General features: G+C 33.8%; 1 long non-coding RNA gene across 1 annotated transcript in view; it reads left to right on the top strand.

Annotated features, from left to right (window-relative positions):
- LOC120775844 overlaps positions 1-17,212 on the top strand; it is a 44,841-nt gene that overhangs the window by 17,821 nt on the left and 9,808 nt on the right. The gene's annotated exons all lie outside the window — the stretch shown is intronic.

Raw genomic sequence — 17,212 nt, 5'->3', positions numbered from 1 at the left:
TTCCGACGAATTAGCTTCTAGGCGAGAAAAGGACGTGTGTAAAAGATAGTAAGCATAAATAAAAAAAAAAACGAACAGTGCTAAATCGACTCATCTTGTAGCTCTGATCATTTATACTTTATCGGGTACCGATTTTTCAGTCTGAGTATAACAAATTTAGTGCTAAAATAATATACCCTGGTCAGGGTATACAAATTGGTATATCTGTCTGAAACTTGGTACAAATATTTCTTTTTACCAAAAGAAGGTATTACAGAGGAGCGGAATCGGCCCAGTCCCAGTCTCATAAAATGTCATTAAGTGTAAAACTATAAAGTACAATAACTAGGCTCAAAATAATACTACAAATGAGTTTCCGCAGAGGCTATCAACGTAAAAAGGTTCATCTGTGCGTATTTTAAAACGTAGAGATGAAGTCACGACTATTAGCTTTGAATATAGACGAAATTGGAATATAACCACGCCTATCTGAAAATAAAAACGCGGCTTTGTAACGAACATTTCGAGAGTATGAAGTGCATATACAGTTACACCCCAACTTAGTTTTATATAACATAGTAGTTTAGATTTTCATAAAGTAAAACCCTCTAAGATTTTATTGGTTTACCTAGTATTTTATAACTAATTTCCCAATAATTTTCTAATGAAGAAAATTCGGGTTATAAACCGGTAATTTTTGTCAGCAATTTCATACTATCTAAAAGATATATTGGGCTATTTTTGCTGATTCCAGCACCTCTTGTACAATTTTGTTTGAAGCATTATTAACGTGTGGTTTGATTTACTCTAGAAAACCATTGCCAAACACAAATTTAGCAGAAGAGTTCACATGTGTGTTTTTTTCTTTGTCAAAAGTATGTATGCATATATTGGACGATTGCACCCGAAATATCAGTTTTTGTTTAAATTTAAATACCAGCCTATAAATATGTATACATATATGCACGTAAGTATTTACTTACAGAAAACTCACAGTGTCTATTCACATCAGTTGGTATCAGATTACACTTTTAAGTGGATTATGCAAACTCTAGAAAAACGGTCTAAAGTCCCGTCCTACCGTTACGTGACAATTAAATGAATATATTAGTATCCCAAACATTTGAATTAGGTAAGTGGAGCTATTACAAGTGTCCTGTATTTTGTTTAAGTCAAAATAAATCAAAATACTTACTTGTATCCACACAAATTTACCAGATAAAATATCAAAATTCATGCAAAGCAATTCCAGTTAAATTGATGTCTTGGTAGTAGTACTATTTCATTGTACTCCAAAATCAGAATAATATTCTTGAAAGACCATACAAATTAAAAATAAAATGTTGCAAAGTGAGTAATGGCAAACAGTACTGTCATATATACTAAATGAATAATTTGAAACATATTCAACATATTAATATCTCCAGTTGGCATTAGGCTAGAACGACAATCAAGGTGCTTTAACTAAGCAAAAGTCAAATTAATTTAGAGAGAGTTTGCTTAGTTAAAATTTTACTTTTTCATATAAAAAATCTCATATAAATCACAATTTATGTTTTATTCCACTTTCTCAGTGCAAACAGATTAATCATCCCTAAATTTCGCTTTGTTCAATTTGAGTCCCAAAATAAGATCAAAAGGAGAAGTTTTTGCGCCTCAATTTTAACTATTTCAGTATATTTTTTTATTATTTCATAAGTTTAAAATATTACATTTTCCTCATATTCTATATCAATTATGAAAAAAAACAATAAACATTGACTAAAATATTATAATTTTTTCTTTCTTTGCAGGTTTGTTTAACTATATACCTATGTACATATATACAAAGATATCTACCCACATATGGGAATTAAGAGCAATTGTTCCAGCCACTTTATGGTCTTCCGGGATGACTTCCACGCTTTTAATTTCACATTCATAAACAAAAGAGCAGGCTCTTCAAGAGTAAACATGCATAAAAAATTCAAGGGAGTAGAGAAGTATGTTTAAAGAAAGTAAACTCAGCAAAAGGTTGTGGGAAATTGCTTTTATGTAGCAGTGCGATGGCTCGACGTTGACAGGTGATATGCACTGGGTTAGCGTGGAGGCACTTACTTTTTGTAATTAGTGCATTTTATTCAAGCTCTGTTGTACTCTGTGAGAATTTTTTATAAAAAGAAAATCTTGGTATTGTTAGCTAAAAAACAGAAAAGAGTTCTGTACTAGTATGTGCTGAGATTTTGCAAATTCTAAAAAAGGTATGTGAGAGCACTAGAGGTTAAGTAGCATACGTGCTGGTGCGTTAATATAATTGCTCAAAGCAACAAAAAATTACTTTCAATGTTGCTGTTGCTGTTACAGTTGCTATTTTTATATATCTTATAGCAGACATAGTTAGAAGCATTGAATAAAAGCGACTAAGTCATTGTCATTACCATCGCGTAGGGCAACTGAATGTGCTATCCAGCATGAGATTTTGCATTCCGCTATACACATATGCCGCAGTAACTGACTACAATGTGTTGATTACTTTTACCTGCTGTATTTCTGCCAGTTTTGAATAACGTGTACGATATTCTAACATTTTCGTATCGTAATTTTCCACATTCATATGAAAGTAATATGATACATTTTATTAATTTATTAATAAAATTCAGATTTCGCTAAATCTTATTGGTTTTAACTTCATTAAGATAATACAAACGAGCTTGCAAAGTATTATCTAGATCATAAGGGTACTACTATGTATTAAAAACGAGTGAGAGCCGATATCCGTTGATAATTAATCCTCTAAATTAAAAAGGCCACCTATTGTGAAATTCCAAAAAAAGCAAAGCTGAATCGATTTAGCCATATCTGTCTGTATATGAACAAATCGGTCAAGGTTTGGGAAATCGTTCTGAAATTTTACACATGCCACCTTCCTAAGAGCTGTCCATTCGTTAGAACCGCCATATAAACTGAACGATCAAACTGAAGTCCTTGGACAAGATATCTTCGTGAATTTTTACATGGATTGTTGGCCACGGCAAGGCAATAATCCATGAACCAAATTCATCAGACCACTATAACATACAGATCGATCAGAATCAAGTTTTTGTATGGAAGGGCATTATAGATTCGTTGCAATCTAAGTTAACGTTTTTTCTTGTTTTATTAAACCTTCATCTATTGAAGAGAGTTCAACATCAGCAACAGTGGTAGACTATTTCTTTAGCGCCGTCGGAGATGCCGAAAATGTTACTGCTTTTTAAACAATTATTGCAGTCTTGGGCTGTCGCACCAGGTGTGGCCTCTTCATTTTCACATCCAACCATTATTTGCAAGAATTTTATTTATTGTTTTACATTATTTACGAATACTACTTTTTGTTATTTTTTCTATTAAAATAAGACCAGACCATAATGTTACAAATACACCATTTAGTTCTTCTTCATTAAAACTGTCTCATCAATATCGCTGTCATTTCCGTCTTCATCCTCAATTAAGTGCGCAAACTTCGATAACTCCAAAAGGGACGATCAAACTACTTTTTCTCTCGATGTCACGTCTTAAGTTCATTCTCTTTCCCGTTTGCAAGTACCACACAAAAACGACTTATTGGTTCAACAGGTCTGGTTACAATTTCTTAAATATTTATCAACGCTGCATGGTGGTTTAAGTTAACTTCTGGCTCACTGGCTTACTACATAAAATCCCACATTCGCAAATATTCAAATATGTTACATGCTTGCACATTCATCACTCTGGCTTGATAGCAGGTAGCATTGACGGCAAACGAGGTTGACTAATTGTGAAATTTCCGAAAGTCAAGTGCAAATAGCAATGAAACTTTTACGAAGTCACAAATTACGAAGACAGTTGCTTCTACGAAAGAGCTGAAGTAAGCCGTGAATTGGACGATTAATGAGAGGCTTAAAGAGTAGGAAAGTACAGGTAGAATGATTAAATGTTAAAAGCTTAGAGTTTCCATGATCCATCATCATCCTGCTAATTTTGAATGCAATGCACATGAGTGGTTTTATATAATGGGTAGTCGAAAAAGTCTTTTCGCATTTTGTCAATAGATGTCGTTGCAGTCGTACAGGTACATCTCCAGTGCTACCAATCACATTGTGTTACACCATATAGTCTTGGAAAGGTGAAATTTTAAGCTTCATTTAATCAAAATAAATTAAATTCAGGGAAATCGAAAAAAAGTTACAGTGCTTCAAAAATGAGTGAAAATAATGAAGAAATTCGCTATATTTTTAAATTTATATATAAAAAAGGAAAGAATGCCACGCAAGCCACCAATGAAATTTGTGAAGTTTACGGAGACAATGCTGCATCAGTTCATGTAGGATAACAATGGTTCGCACGCCTCCATTCTGGAAATTTCGAAATTTCGAGTTATAATGATGAAAGTTTTACACTGACAGAATAATCTCTCTAGCGGAAGAATGGCAAAAAGTGGTCGACCAAATTGGTACATATTCGTTTATTTATTTATTATTATAAATATAAAAAAATAAGTTGAAGTATTATTATAATTATATACAAAAAGACTTTTTCGACCCAATATTTATACATTGTTGCACTTTAAATTAAACAAAATGCCTTGGACTCATTTCCAAATTTAAAAACAAAAACAAGAGAAAATGTTAGCTTCGGTGCCGAAGCTACATATAATACCTACACAGGTCATTTTTATCTCACAAAGAGATATAAAAGTTTTTATTTTATATCTAATTCAATATCAATTTATTTTACTGTTTGAAGTTTTACACTAGTCTCCCAAGTTATACCATAGAACTTCTAATGAACCAATACGTAAAATCTACTAAATACTTAAAGGCTCATAACCAAAAGAATGCGGAAATATTAGCGCCGTCAGCAACAAGTCGTGCCGTATCGCCTAAGCAGAATTCTAAGCGACGCCCCAGCCCCAACAACAACTGCCTCTGCAGTCAACAAAATAAAAATTCTTAAATATCGATTAAATCATAGGTACATACATAGTTGCAACCACAATTGTATAAATGCAATGAGCAGCAATCGGCCATTTAATTTCTGGCCACCAGCACAATTACAATAGCTGCAGCCGGAAAGCATAGAATTTCATTACACAACGACGACATTCCTTTTGAGTTGTGCATCGTGCAGACTTGCTAGACAATTTTCTGCCTACCTCTAATTGCCAACCAGCGGATGCGTAGCATTTGCTGGCTATTTCAAGTGCCGCAGAACACATAACTCATGTTGCGTTTCTCCCCTATTTTTTTATACTCTCGCAACAAAGGATCGCATTAGGGAGGAGCATATTTGGACGTAATTTTTTTGGAAAAGTGGGCGTGGCCCCGCCCCCTACTAAGTTTTTTATACATATCTCGGAAACTGCTATAGCTATGTCAACCAAACTCTACAGAGTCGTTTCCTTCAGGCATTTCCATATACAGTTTAAAAATGGAAGAAATCGGATAATGACCACGCCCACCTCCCATACAAAGGTTATGTTGAAAATCACTAAAAGTGCCTTAACCGACTAACAAAACACGTCAGAAACACTAAATTTTACGGAAGAAATGGCAGAAGGAAGCTGCACCTAGGCTTTTTTTTTTAAATTGAAAATGGGCGTGGCGTCCCCCACTTATGAACCAAAAACCATATCTCAGGAACTTCTAGACCGATTTCAATGAAATTCGGTATATAATATTTTCTCAACACCCTGATGACATGTACGAAATATGGATGAAATCGGTTCGCAACAACGCCTTCTTCCAATATAACGCTATTTTGAATTCCATCTGATGCCTTCTCTGTTTATTATATACATTAGGAACCAATGATGATAGCGGAATAAAACTTTACACAAATACGGTATTTGAAAAATATGTAAATGACGGATAATGAAATCTCGATTATCACTTTATCATGCGAGAGTATAAAATGTTCGGTGACACCCGAACTTAGCCTTACCTTACTTGTTTTCTTATTCTTTTGTTCTGTTTATCTGAGTTTAAACACGGAAATTTTTGTTGACAGTGTCGGCAAATTCTCTTTGGATGTATTCCGGTGACTTCCGTCTGGCAACTTGAGTTGAACATTTTTCTGCATTCCCTTTCATATCACATTCTCAAATTGTTTATCTTTTTAAATATTTCAATTATATTACATATAAGTGTTTGCTTATTATTGTATATACATACATAATAAAAGCAGAAGGTAAAATTCCTATTGCCTTCCCGTCGCCTACAAACTACTAGTTTGAGCAACAAAAGTTTTCGCGTGTGAACGCAGTCTTTCTTACACAATTTTCTTTTTCTTTCCTTTTCAAACGAATTCATGTTCTTACCACATACTCGCATCAGGCAGATTGTGTGTTGGGTCGTGACTGCTAAAATGTAGTTCAAAAGTTGAAATAGTTGTAGAATCAATATTTGAAATTGCATAAAATCATGTGTTAGAGACGATTTTTCATTATTCAAGAAATATTATACTAAGGTGTAATTTGTATTACCACTAAATTATGGTGGCGAACTTCACAGGATAAAAATAATTCTCACAATGTAATAATATGTATATTGATCTGTTGCAGTCCATAAAACTATAAATAATAATGAACAGCCAACGAAGCAAACAAATTACATTCTTGGGAGAATGAAGAAGCAAGTGTTTATCAAACATCTAGGGTGCGCTGATTGCTTGCAGGCAACAGCAGAATCTGCAGAAACAAAAGAAAGAAGGTTGTAATTAAAAATAATAAAATGAGTAAATGTGTACAGATAGTGAAGGCACGCGAGATAATCACTATTGAACACCTGATGTGCCTCAGTGCTTGCTTGCTGCTCAAACGTAACGACGGTCATAAGTAACTAACAAGCCAACATATCAGTGTGTTCGCCAGATTTTTAAGGAAAGACCAGCTTGAAAGTCAACTTACTGATATGTGCTCACATTGTTAGTACAAGTACATAGTATATACTATGTGTATTCACCTCAAAGGGCTATTCGTCACTGAGCGCAGTAACTGGCCAGCGAGTTAAACCTTTTTTTAGAAGTATATTCGAAATGTGCAGCATTTTCTGTTACCACCATTCGCTAGTTCTCTGCTCCATACATTTTCTCCAATTTAATTTTTCATTAAATTTACTACGACTGTCCGTTCTGTTGAATTTCTTAGCTTCTCGGATTCGTTAAGCTTTTTTCAGTGGCTTTCAGTGCTGTTAACTCAATGCAAGTGGTGGTTTGTCTTTAGCGTGCCTTTTCATCGGAGTATTTTCTGTGCAATTTACAGCATAGACATGCAGTAGCGTTAACCCGATTATTTTTATACTCTTGCAACATATTGCTACAGAGTTGAACAGTTTTGTTCACCTAACAATTGCTTGTATCACCTAAAACCAATCGAGATAAACATAGGGTTGAAAAATATGAATAGTTCAAAAAAAAAAGACACTCTTATAAGTATGTATGTAGATACCGCACCATTATTTTAAGTAGTATAGTATAACTGTATATATGTACATATGGGGTATTCCATACCAAATCGACCACTTTTGAACCCGACCCCTTTAGATTTTACTGAAACTTATCCATCCATTTCTACCCTTTGAAAAAAATTTTTGAGAATTTTTTCAAAGGATGGATAAGTTTCAGCAAAATCTAAAGGGGTCGGGTTTAAAAGTGGTCGATTTGGTATGGAATAACCCATATATAAATGATCAGGGTGATGAGACGAGTCCGTGCAAGCTGTCTGTCCGTCCGTGCAAGCTGTAACTTGAGTAAAAATTAAAATATCTTGATGAAACTAAATTCGAAAGTATTACTCTTACACTATTATGTCACAATGCGAAAATGGTCAAAACCAATCCTACTTCCCATATAGCAAAATTTAATTCCATTTGATTCCTCACTTTCCAGTACATGAATCAAGAAGCAACTAATATAATATCTTTGCACCAATAATACCTTTAGATTATGCCACTTATGATCATAACTTGTCCAACCCAACCAAAACCCCTGGTACCCAATATATGGACCCCAGTTCAAATAGTTGATATTGACGAAAAATATCAGTCAATGTGTGAGATATATTTATAATTGAAATTCAAGGATAAAAATTCGATGACACCGTTGTTAACAGGAAACATACATTAATTGTTTCAAAGATTGCTAAAGAACAGTTCCAGTTATACATCTGAAGACACAGATGTTGTTTGGCTCAAAACAATGTCTGGAGTCTTTTATCTATATAATATGTCTTATTTACGTTTAAACAAATACATATATTGTTGCTAAGAAAGACAGATTGTGCTTTTATTGTTGTTGTTCTCACGAACACTTATACAAGAAGATCGAAACAAATCGCTTTTGTTTACTGACCGAACTACCGAGAAGAAAAAGTGTGCCAAAAGTTCTACAAACACACAGCAAAAAAGCTTGTAAAATATCGTATGTTTGCAATCAACGACCTGCAATCGTCGTATTGCAACTGCTGCAGCATGCAGTTGTTGCGCTTTTCATTGCACTCCGGCGCTTGCTGTTGTGTAACCCGCATCTCTTCTTCTTCAGCTGCTATTGTTATATAGGCTGCGGAACAAATTTGCCCACACATTTGTTTGAGGTCATTCAAAGCGCTTTGGCGTTTTTTAGGCATAAAAAGTCAGTCAGTTGATTTTGTATTGTGCAGTGTTTCCGATATGTTGCTCATTCGATTTAGGCATTGTTGTGGTTTTGTGGGAACCATATATAAAAGTAAGCCAGTCGAAGTAAAGTTTAATTTCGTTAAAATGTGGGTGAGTGCACTTAAAAACCCTTTTTTCACATTTAGCAAAAAGCTGAAAGCAATATACGAGAACCAAAATACATTTTTAACTAAAACTATTATAAAATATATTGGGTATCCTGAATAATATATACTTATTCTCAAATGTGGTTTAAATAAATATATCCAGAACAGGAAAATTTGTAACACAGAGACAGGGAAATTTGTAACACACTGAAAGAAGCGCCGAAACCCTATAAAGTATTAATATAAATGATCAGCGTGACGAGCTAAATCGATTTAGACATGTCCATTCCAATGGTTCAAGGTGGTCACCATCACGCTACTCTTCACTTCTATGAAAAAGGAACAAAACCGGGGCAAAAGTGGATTCAACGGTCCTGTAGTGACTAAAAGCAATATCCCTCGTATAATAGCTGCAGATGATCGACCGTCTAAAGTCCAGATTGGACTGCAATTTGTGGCCAGAGTTGGAGAACATGGGCAGTTGAAACCCTCACAGAAATTGAAAGAGGTTTACATGCCTTGGTCCAGTCCTTAATATTAATATTAAGGGCTCAAATTTTTCTAGGGTCTTTCCAAGGAAATTTCATGATGGGACTGAAAAATATGAATAGTTCAAAAAAAAAAGACACTCTTATAAGTATGTATGTAGATACCGCACCATTATTTTAAGTAGTATAGTATAACTGTATTCAATCTTTGGGCGAATATCCATATCTGCTTTAAAAGGGGACATAAAGTGAAACATGTGAGCCAGAATCACAATGCTAGTGCATAGTGCCGATTTCGAGTGTTAGGGCCGTAGCTCATCAACAAATCCAGCGGGTGTTGTTTCCAACAACCGCTGCTGTTACCCAGCTTCCGCCTTTAGTAGCTAATGCACTACGCCACATTTTTTAGATATCAATCACCATCTGTTTATTTATCATATTTTTATGGTTAATGAATTTTTTTGATATCATGTCATGTGTAGTTGTATACGTATGTATATTTGTTTAGACTAATATATTTATATGTATCTATCATATTACTGTGATATGTATGAATATATGTAAGTATATGAAGGCGGTATCAGAATATTAAAAAGTGTCGCGAAATATTCATATACATATCGTATAGTATGTATAGAATTGGTAATGACGAAAATTAAAAAAAAATTCACACCGTTAAAAATTTTAAAATATCATTACCAGATTTCAAAATGGCGAATTCAAAACTTTGTCTATTGCTATTAGTATTGTGTTACTTCCACTACTACCTAACGTAGTATTTCGTTAAGTAAATAAGTTGTACCTCAAAGCAATTAGATTTTTCGTCGGAACTAATTTCGATTTCCTTAAAGTGTACGTTTAAATATAATTTATATGAAAGTGTATGTACCTAAATAAGTAATAATTCGCTGTATGTTTTTTTGTTTTGATATATGCAAATATTTAAGGTAGCCGCAAAAAGTTGTCAAACTACTCGTAGGTGTGTTCGAAAAATACTGAAATTTTCGTTTTTTTTTAAATAAAAATATTTATTTATTCATGTACATTAGTGTTGTCGCCTTTAAATTGATCGCGTTCGACATTATGCACTTATTCCAGAACACTTCTCCATCTCCAGTTTTGTTTAGTTTTTTACTCGTTCAGGAAGTCTTTCTTGCAAAACGACGGTCTTTTAAAGTTCTCTTTACTTTTGGAAATAGGAAAAGGTCTCACAGAGCCATGCCTGACTAATATGGAGACTGGATCATCGTTACAGTATGGTTTCTGGCCAAGAATCATGAACAATTTTTGATCTACTTTTTTTAACAAACGAAAGACGCCAGGCCTAAAAAAACAAGTCTCACTTTAGCGGCCGCTAAAACAAAGTAAGCAATGAATACAGTTGAAACTTTTATCGCACTTCAGGTGCAACATAATAAAAAAAAATGACATTTGAATATTTTTCTGAACACACCTCGTATTAGTAGGAGGAATATAATATGCAAATGCAAATACAATGAAAACCTGATTTAGAATTGAGTTAAGTCTTTCAAATACATTCTAATGGAACTGCTTAATTGTAGAAGAGATAAAAAGCTCGTATCGTATAAGAGGTCATTAGAATTGAGTGCATAAAATTCACATCAGGTTCGTGGGATATAGCATTTCGAGCGACGCACGTTTTATGATTTAAAATATATTACGAACAGAGCATATGGGCACCGAGTACGATGAACCCAGAAACCTCAAAAAGAAAGGTTGTTACAGATGAAACTATAAAAATTTCACTAAATCATTTTTGATGCGTAAAAGCGTACCTTTCGTACGTCTTTTAAACGGTTGGGTTTACGAAAAAATCATAAGAGACCATATTTTAGAGCATTCAATTTCCTACAAAACCTAATTAATAAGATATTTTTTCAAGTAGTTGGAAGCGAGATATAAAATTTTCTATCTGATAATAAGAAAAAATAGAAAACCGTTAGGCGGAGGACCTTCCCGTTACAATTAAAAACTCATATTTGGAGAGGCTTTCTTAGAGGTGCCTAGGAACCTATTTTTGCGAGTACCAATTGAAAAAAAATTTTTTTTTTTGAATCACCCTAATGTATGTACATATGTATATGCTTAATTTAACACATTAGCCGACAACCAGGTGCCTACCAGGTGCGCTACCCTAGTCCAAGGTTGTGTTTGTGGCAGTGTCTCCTTTTTTAACTCCATATAATATGTAGCGAAGCCAATTAAAATAAAAGTAGCCAACAAAGAATCTCGTGTAAACAAAAGAACCACACTGGCTAATACTGCAACTATTATATGGAGAACTTACTTATGTATATACTTATTCGACGTTTCAGAATAAAGTGAAATAAAAACGAATTTAAATTCTTGGCACAAAAAGTAAGAAGCATACACTGTTGAAAATGCAGTCAAAGAGACATGGAGGAGCATACAAAGTGGGCATCAGCAACAATGAGGGGCATGCGGTACATAGAAAACTGCAGATTGAAGGCGATAAGAAATGCAAAGGTCAAAACTCTTCGTTGTTAAGTATTATTGATTTTCGAAAAACACTTGGTTGTTTATACTATACATAAGTATGCCTAGAGTATCTGCATTAAAAGTTAATTTCCAGCAGAAATGTACATGTTATAGTTCTGTATATATGTATATATATATATATCTTCTATAATAAATAAATGTGTAAATTCCTCTATAATAACTGCTAAATTGGTTTTAAAGACTTTAAACACCCTTTAACTATATCCACATTCTGCTAGTTTCTCATCATGGTGTCACACGTATGCTCAAATCATTCTTCTGCTGCGTGTTGCATTTTGATTGTAAAGATTTGAGGTAAATGATGGCGTGAACACCTTTCATAAATCATGTATGGCGGGGCCTTAGTTTTGGTTTATGAATGTAAATGTGGGCATTTGTGCTTGTTTATTGAATGCTAAAGATCCTGTTTGTCAGACGCAAAACAAGTATATAGTTTGAATGGAAGTTATTTCCTAAAAGATAGTGTATATTTGTAAAACAGTTTTTGCTCAATTAAGCACACAGTCAAGGACAAATTTTTGATGATGACAGCGTTAGTTTTAATTTTCTAGTTATATGCTCTCTGCATATGATATGCATGCTCTTCATCTTTAAAAATAAATATCATAAAAGCCATATGTATTTAATTGAGGTCGGGGAAAAAGAAATCCATTATTTTTTGAGTAAAATGGATGCTTCTAGCATAGTATGAATGAATTGATTTAGGTGAAGTAAGTATGCACTGTTCAGAGTTTGGCCGCAGGGGAGCTGCTCCCTGCCAATCTCATCAAACACATGGATCGTCAATCCTGCTTTGTCCACCCTTTGCACGGGCTTACCGCGATTCAACCACAACCGTTTTCATCACCAGTAACTGCTTCAGAAATGGAAAAGGCGAAAATTCGGTGACTCCTTTGTTTCCTATACTCGTACATATTGCGTTTTTGCTTTTATTGACGAAGAACTTTTAAATATGACTCTTTTCTGGTATTTACCTTTGATGCGTATTCATACAGAGTTAAGTAGGTACAAAAATGGTTAAGAAATATTTTTTAAACGCTAAACAAGGCATATTAAGTTTGCCAGGAAGTTTGAAGTTTGATCTGAGTTGATTTAGCCATGCTCGTCTATGTATACGAGAACTAGTTCATCCTGTTTGTCCGGACCCAATAAAATGTATATCTATAAATCATCAGCTAATTGATTTAACCACATCCGTCTATATATACGAATTCGAAAACTCTAAAAATTTCTTATTCTCTACTACTACCACTATAGCATATAGCTATTATACAATCTGACCTTACTAAAGAAAGGTTATTGAAGAAACTATCTTCACGAAACTCGGCATATTTTATTGTCCATGGTAAAGCTTTAATCTTCTGATCAAGAAACTATAGCGTACAAATATCATAACTTACCCATCAGGATCAACATATGGATTTTGTATGCCCTCTAATGTTATAAAAAATGCATCTGTGAAGAATATTATAGCTTCGATGTAGCCGCAATTAATGTTTTTTCTTTTTCTAGTACTCAATTTTATCTTTTTAACATTATATAGCGTAACCCGATGGCACTTATACAACTCGGGTTACAATTTTTTGTTATTAAAGCCATATACGTATTGGATAAATAATGGATTTTTAGACCTTTTATGATTTATGGTAATTTCGTGAATCTATTATATTTCCATACGACAAAATACTCAAAAATTTTGATATGTCAAATATTCTAAAACTTTCCTACAACTTTGTCGTAACTGACAACAGCATATACGTATGTATAGGTAAAATGAAAAGTGGGCAGCGTTAACAAGCCAATTATCAACCATCAGCTGCAGAAATACGCAGCGGTATTGCGTCGCACTTCTGGAGATCTGTTGCGACAGTGCCGAAATTTTAAAGCGACTAATTAACTCAGCACTTAAAGTCTAAAAGCTAAACTGTAATTTAAGTATATTTATTCCAGCATTCCTGAAAGCAAAATTTTTATTTTTATATTTGAACTAAATGCCAACACAGCATTAAACTAAAATATACTGTTTTCTTCAAACCATACAAAACATTTTTAAAAATATTACTCTCTTTTTGAATATGTCGAAATAAAATTAAGTTCTTGGCATGCGTCAGAAAAGTGTTGAGAAACCACAAAACTAACCATGGCAATCATCAACCCCCAGAAAACCAGAAATCTAATAAGTGGTGGTTACCATCAATTATTTTTTAGGATCACTTGATTGTTTCCGTTGCTTAGCAATTTTTTATTGGACTTCTTATTTCCTTACTAATGTGAAGGTTCGGTAAAAGCTGTTAGCCAATCAAGAGAAATATTTCTGTATATTGCGCATTTGTTTAAGTAGATCATTTTTGAGTTAACAGTCGGGGTGGAAAACTCTTTTCTTTATTCGGAAAATAAATTTCAGGATACTGTAAGGCACCCTAAAAACTATTTACTAACGGCAGTAACCATAGCAGTGGGCATGGGCACTGTATTTGTTGATAGGTTTGCATTTCGTATTTGATTAAACTTATTTGTAGAGGTATACAAAGTATTCGATATTTTTTAAGCCGCTCAAAGCTATACCAATAGTCATATCATGAACTATGTTAGTTAATTAGACACATATGTATATAATGTTATTTTACTGCACTAGATAACTAGCAGTGAATTATGTAATTTAATTGTGTATGCTCTTCAGGATCAACAATATTTCTAATAGTTCTTCACAAAGAAATTTGGAAAACTCAGCTAAATATATATTTTTATATATATTATATATATTAACAAATATACTACAAGCATAGTCCACTATTTTTTATGTTAATGAGTATAAGACAATACATAAATCTATACATTTCCTTAATGAGTTTGTCAAAGCCACAAAATAGTGTTAAATGTTTCCATAAAGGCGCATGCATAAGAGCATTATGTGGTTTTCAATTGTGACAAATTTTGTGGTATCCAGACGAACAGGGTGTGACTATAATCCTCTTAAGTTGTTATTTTATGCTTACACATTTCTTAACGCAGTGAAAATTTCCTCTATTTCATTGCATTTAAGAAAAATATGCCGTCTGTTGCAATAATGATAAAGCGTGCTCGCACGTTATTTAATGCCCAAAACACTGAATTTGCCTTTTACTTGCATACCTGAAATAGATTCAAGCAAATATCCCTGTAGGAAAAGAAATTGTTTAATAAATTTGTTTTACAAAATGTTCGGCCTTTTACACAAATAATATAATAATAGAGATTTTTTTTAACTTATATTTTCTTCGCCGTTTTCATAAATGCTAGTTTCCTATCCTAAATATACATATGTCAGTATTACTCAGTACTACTTTATAATATACTACAAGTTATACATTGGCATTCTATTCACTATTTTTCCATCTAAAGATCTCTAATTTAACAAAAGACGGCAGTGTGGAATTTAAAGCAGCATAAACTATATATTTATTTCTTAGAAGGTTCCCGTGGGTGCCAAGTGAGTGAATTTATGGCTAATTAAAATAACTTGTTAAATCTTGAATTTAAATTGCGGTAGTGATGTTCACCATTCCAAAAGTATTAATGCACATATTTTATGCAAATAACATAAAATTACGCGTGCGCACATTTTATAAGCGTACTCGCATAATCTTTTCCTATTATAGACCGACATATGCAACAGTACTTTAAATTAGATGTTGTGATCTTGCAATTGGTGGCAATCGTTCTAACAATCTAATATGACACATTGTTGACGCCGCCCCGCCCCAATTTCTTTTGCCACGTCTGTATCGGCAGAGCAACCTTTTATTTTCTTCTTTTTCGAAGTTTTATAAAATGCAATGTATGTCTATTTTTATGGTGTGCGACTATGCTGTTTATCTTTACTATCCTTACATTAGTGCTAGTTCAGTCTGAAGAGCGCTTCTTAAAGGTGTCTATAAACAAAATTTTCAGAAAAGAAATAATGTTTTCTCAACCCACCCTAATATATATATACATATCTGTAAAAGAGCATAGTTTATTCTAGAAACGATTCGTTCCCGAGAGCTATCACACTAAAAGTCAATAAAGAAAACACGTTTTCTTTTTTACTTGCTGGTTATTTGATAGAATCAAATAGAATGTCATAACATTCGATGAAAATATATTAATGCGGTCATCAATATGCCCCTATCGTCTTTGTTAACTGCAAAGCTGACAAGAAAGGGAAATTTGCACGCAAGCCTGGCCATAGCTGGACAATCCTTAGTTCATATGCTGTCGCAAAATTCCTCTAGTCCAAACTGGATAGTTGTAGGCATTCGAACTGATTTTTGCTTTATCGGTGTCCTCGCAATAAGGTTGCAAACAAGTGTAATATAAATTAATATATACCATATATAATAAACTAGTATATACCATATATTAGTGCAAACGCGAACTTCATCTTGAGCATCAGTCAAAGATCTTAATCTAACCTGAATTACCTTTACCCGCGTTACAGGGTTTCAAGTATCTTCGTTTTCTCATATCTCATATATAATTATTATCAATTTAAATCACATCGAGGTCAGCCCCTTTGCTTTTTTACATACCCATGGAACCTGAAATGGACCTCATCGCTGAAAAAAATTTGGCTCGAAAATGTCGGATCTTCTTGGAGCTCAAGAGCCCATAGAGCGAAGCGATGTCGCTTGGGAAGATCGGCAGCTTCAGTTCTTGCACAAGCTGTACACTTGTACGCTTTCAATTTAAGATCTCGACTTAAAATGCGACAAGTCATTCCACACGTCAGTCCGTGTTGCTGTCAACGGCGCCGAATCGACTCTCTACGGTCTTCGTGTACACTCAGCTACGGCTGCTATATTTTCTTCACATCGAATATTATCCAATAATGCATGTTGGGTTTCAAGATGCACGACAATATTGCGAATAGTACAATCGGATCATCCGTTAATTGTAAAGAATGTCTCACAAAAAATTTTCATCTTTTGTTAGAAAAATTAACGGATATAATGCCATGTATGTATATATTTAAAAAATATATGTACATTTCATATCTGTACCACATTAACTGCTATAAGCTGCTCCCATACATACATTTTTTCTACATCGAAGTGAAGTAAAGATATTGCAGCAAATGGAGCAGTATGAAAGGAACCGATACTGCTCCATTTGTTAGATACTCGTTTTCTTAATTCCCATCTTAGGGGAACAAACATAATGTAAGATAATACAAGCATTAAATGGGAAACGTGTGCAGCTGATGCTTTTGGCTTAAGAATATTTTTTTTTGTTTTTGCTGAAGTCTTGAGAGTTCTGCAAGAATGGTTGCACGTTGTTTACCTCAGTTGCATTATTCAAATTTACCAAGCACCTAAGTCTTTTATAATATGTATAAATTACAAGGTGTTCCAATCGTGATTGGCGGATTAGCCAATGTATATTTAATATTTGTGGTTACAAAGAGTTTAAGCATCATGGTTGCTGTGTT

The sequence above is a fragment of the Bactrocera tryoni genome, chromosome 4 (assembly GCF_016617805.1).
Source record: "Bactrocera tryoni isolate S06 chromosome 4, CSIRO_BtryS06_freeze2, whole genome shotgun sequence".
Taxonomy (NCBI): Eukaryota; Metazoa; Arthropoda; class Insecta; order Diptera; family Tephritidae; genus Bactrocera; species Bactrocera tryoni.
This window is presented reverse-complemented; position numbering and strand designations above follow the sequence as displayed.